The sequence below is a fragment of the Phycodurus eques genome, chromosome 4 (genome assembly GCF_024500275.1).
Source record: "Phycodurus eques isolate BA_2022a chromosome 4, UOR_Pequ_1.1, whole genome shotgun sequence".
In the NCBI taxonomy this organism is placed as follows: domain Eukaryota; kingdom Metazoa; phylum Chordata; class Actinopteri; order Syngnathiformes; family Syngnathidae; genus Phycodurus; species Phycodurus eques.
In genome coordinates this window covers 12,138,627-12,143,152 of record NC_084528.1, presented here as the reverse complement: position 1 = coordinate 12,143,152, position 4,526 = coordinate 12,138,627, and the positions used below count along the sequence as shown (strand labels likewise).

The following is a 4,526-nucleotide window of genomic DNA, read 5'->3' as shown; positions in this document are numbered from 1 at the left end:
CAAAAGGAAGCAAGAGGGTGTGTTGCGGTATAAAAGGTCTGAAGCTATCGTCTGTTGATATTTCTCCTCTCAAACAGGACCAACGCCATTTGAACTTGTCAGCTGGTCACACAAAGTTTAGTAAGTGGGAGTTTTCTTTCTAAATAATGAGTGTTAAGCATTAGGTATATATGTGATATTTTCTCCTTCCAGAGCCAACATGAGCACTCAGCCAAGGTTGATAGGCACGACCACACAGCCAAGATTGATAGAAGCAATATGTATTCTCCAGGAAACATTTATAGAGTACGCAGAGAGATCAGGAGAAAAACACACTATGACCAAAGCAGATTTTACTTTGATGCTTCGCAAAGAGTGCTGCATGCAGGTAAGAGAGAGAGAAAAATATTTCCTTTCTTCACATTCCTAAGTGGTTTTACTATATTACTGCTTTTGTGTAGCTCGACAGCAATCAGGCACTGACTGACTTCTTCAACCAGCTGGATAGCAATGGGGACGGTGTTTTGGACTTCAATGAGTTTTGTGTTCTTATGGCAACATTCCTTACGCTGTTGTCACCTTCATGAAAGCATACTTTCTATGTTCCTGCATTACTGTTTTATCCATAAAATGTAATGAATGCTAACTGACTCTGTTTGAGCCATATATTATTGGTTGACTCTCTTGTGTGACAAAATAAAATGGTGTTGGACTTTTTATATTGTGTGGTACTATATGTATATCCACTGGACAGCATTTTTCTTTCCATAATCCATCTCACTCTCTCTCTTTCTCTCTCTAGCTCACCAGATAAGGTAATTGAGAACAGATCGATTCTCATTTGGAATGCTGACCTGGCACCAGACAACAGAGTACTAAAATAAAGCAAAAACAAAAGCATGATATAGTACAAGGATAAAAACAGGTGCAGCGATCAGGTGCAGTATCGCTCACTAACTTTTTAAATGACGATACTGTATTGGAATGAATGAGTTGAGTTTTATTATTTATTGAAAACATTTCCAGTCGTTGGAGCAGAAAATTGAAAAAATCGTCCAAAAGTAGTGTAGACTTTGGGAATTAAGAGGTTCATAAAACTGCCGGAACCGAGAGTGTGTTTTGGTATGCATGGTGAGCAGAGAGAAAATATATGGTGGGGTCTTGCTAATGAGTGTTTTATAGATAGACATGAACTAGTGAATTTCTCTGCATGAGTGAAGAGAGGGCCAATTAACCAGGAAGTACAGATTCACAGTGGTGAGTGTTAAAGGGAGCACCGGTGACAAAGCGGACAGCAGCCTGGTATACAGTAGGGCGTCGAGAAGAGATTTTGCAACGTTTACATCACTGCTGCCACCTAATGATGAGTTCTCTCTGTGTCAACGAGGTAAGGTGGAAAGTAAGCCAGTCAGCATATGAAATGTATTATTTACTTGTAATAAAGTGCCATAGAGCTCAATTATATATCAATTAACCCAGTTAAATGACAGACATCTGTGTCTGCAAGGAGGCATACAGGATTAAAAAGGTGATCATTTTGCTAGGATTTGATTGACACTGTTGGTTTATTGTTAACATCCATGCTATGTTGCTGATTATATATATATATATATATATATCGGTCCCAATATCTGTAGGTCACAGAAATGCTCGCTATATTACTGAAATCAGCAGTTTATAGCGATAGTTTTTTATTGATTTTTGTAGTATTCTTACTTACTGTAATGCCCTCACATTACTGAATGGTAAAAGACACATAAACATAAGCATACTCACATAGGAGCAACTGTAAGACACAGTTCAACCCCCTAAAAATTCTACTTGAATAAGGTGTAACGGACACGCCAGTAAAGATGACATCCAGCACCCCCAGTCTTGTGCTCTTCCGCATACCTGCCTTGGCTGCCCCGCTGAGCCAGTCTGCGTACACAAGACATCTAAGGAAAGCCTTGTCTGTTTATAAAAGAAGCACAGGAGTTTTAACTTCGCAGACGGACCAGCCAGTTCCAAGTACCTCATCAAAGCTGAGACACGGACAACTGGTTTCACACTCGGACGCTAAGTTAATTAACTTTCACCCCCAGTCAGCATGAAGAGTCTCACTAACAAATAGTTCTCTTTTTTTGGGACACTGGCTTGATGACCAAGATGGTGAGAAACCCGCCGTTTGGTGGCTCTTCATTAAGCAACAGTGGCATTTGTTCCTTCGGTCTGGGACAATGGATGTAGCACTAGCGACACCCACAGGTAGTGGAAAGCTACTGCAACTCCTGATGCACTAATTACAATCTTTACAGGACTTGAATGTAAAATAATATTTGAAGAACTTTGCATGAACGCCGGCGGCACGGTGACCGATTGGTTAGAGCGTCTGCCTCACAGTTCTGAGGTCCGGGGTTCGATCCCCGGCCCCGCCTGTGTGGAGTTTGCATGTTCTCCCCGTGCCTGCGTGGGTTCTCTCCGGGCACTCCGGTTTCCTCCCACATCCCAAAAACATGCATGGTAGGTTAATTGACGACTCTAAATTGCCCCTAGGTGTGAAGTGATTGCGAATGGTTGTTTGTTTATATGTGCCCTGCGATTGGCTGGCAACCAGTTCAGGGTGTACCCCGCCTCCTGCCCGATGATAGCTGGGATAGGCTCCAGCACGCCCACGACCCTAGTGAGGAGAAGCGGCTCAGAAAATGGATGGATGGTTGGATGCATGAACGCCACAAGTGTTACCATCACAATAGCGCCACTAGTGATTGTCCATCCATCCATTTCAACACCGCTTATCCTGGTTAGGGTCGTGGGATGCTGGAGCCTATCCCAGCTGACTTCGGGCGAAAGGCGGACTACACCATGAACTGGTCGCCAGTCAGTTGTAGGGCACATATAGACACGGACAACTATTCACACTCACATTCGGACCGTCACTGAGTGGGAACTGAACCCACGCTGTCTGCACCAAAGTCAGGCGAGTGTACCACTACACCATCAGTAACTCCACTAGTGATTGTATTTGTGCAAATTTGAATGTCTGATGTCAAATCTGTTTGTCAGAGACGTTTCATCCCACGCAACACAAATGGCACAACGCAAATATTACAGTGTTCTCAACAACCACATACCATTGAAAAATTCATTACAAGGATTAAAGAGGTTGTCGCATGACAATACAAAGCTGGAAAATGGCCTCGTTATCCATCCATCCATTTTCTGAGCCGCTTCTCCTCACTAGGGTCGCGGGCGTGCTGGAGCCTATCCCAGCTGTCATCGGGCAGGAGGGGGGTACGCCCTGAACTGGTTGCCAGCCAATCGCAGGGCACATACAAACAAACAACCAGTCGCACTCACATGCACATCTACGGGCAATTTAGAGTCTCCAATTAATCCATGTTTTTGGGATGTGGGAGGAAACCGGAGTGCCCGGAGAAAACCCACGCAGGCACGGGGAGAACATGCAAACTCCACACAGGCGGGGCCGGGGATTGAACCCGGGTCCTCAGAACTGTGAGGCTGATGCTCTAACCAGTCACCACCGTGTGGTCTCGTTATGTTAGATCCAATAATAAAAATTTTATCCCACTGGTTTTAAACCAGAAAATAATCCTAGGATGGAAAAGTAACATTAAGTGGCGGTCCATCTCCCCTTTTGGTCCCAGGGGGTAAATGGGGGGAACTAGCCCTTTTTGGCCGGCTTGAAGGCCCCCATTGTTGAGAGCTGGTTCTTCTTCTACCAACTCTGGCCGCCCTGCCTGGGAACTTTTTTTCCCCCCTCCTCTTCTTTTTTTCCTTCCTCCTTATTCTTTTCTACTAAATTAATTACATTTCTATTTAACCCATATATGCTGCAAAGGTAATGAAGTATTTGTATGTTGCCTTACTTAAGTAGAAAATTTGGATAGCTATACTTTACTGGATTATTTATTGCATAACATAGAGTATTTATGATAGCTGGCTCAGCCCAGGGCTGGAGCTATTCATCTGGGGGTTCCAAGTCAAACACAGTCACCCCTCCCCTGCCTTCCTGTATTTCAGTTCAATTTTGACAAAAGGTGTTTTGTAATTTAGGTCACTTTTTCCTGACAAGTTAGCCTCCTATTACTTTTTTAATAGTATTAGTTGTTTTGAATATTAATTTCATAATCAACTAAAAAATTTGAATTGGAGAATTTGTCATTATTTTCCAAAATCTCTGACTGTCTTCTGTTGAACTGTCCTTCCTGTACAAGACACTAATCATAAAATTTCTCAAACAGAGACAAATCTCACGGCCGCCGAATCGACAGATGCTAGCATACCTATTTAAAAAAAAAGATTAAAATTTCAGTATTCATACGTTATGTGACGTTTTTTTTTTTGCTTGGCGGCGTGCCGTGAGATTTGTCTATTTGGTGCTGGTGCTTTGGCCCAAAAACAAAACACACAAAAAAAGTTGTGAAACACTGGCTTTAGACAACAGCGACCCCTGATGGAGCTCACTTGAAGACGGTGAGGCACGGCTCGTCATTCGTCGGCTTCTTTCGGCATTTTTCGCCCTGCCGGCCAGTTGAGCTGTTTTG

The 4,526-nt window shown here is 43.3% G+C and overlaps 1 long non-coding RNA gene across 1 annotated transcript; it reads left to right on the top strand.

Moving 5' to 3' along the window:
* On the top strand, nt 1-696 carry LOC133402021 (uncharacterized). The gene is made up of 3 exons (XR_009768489.1): nt 1-120; nt 193-367; nt 441-696. It is a non-coding gene; the product is annotated as an uncharacterized LOC133402021 (long non-coding RNA).
* Nucleotides 697-4,526: the final 3,830 nt, after the last annotated feature.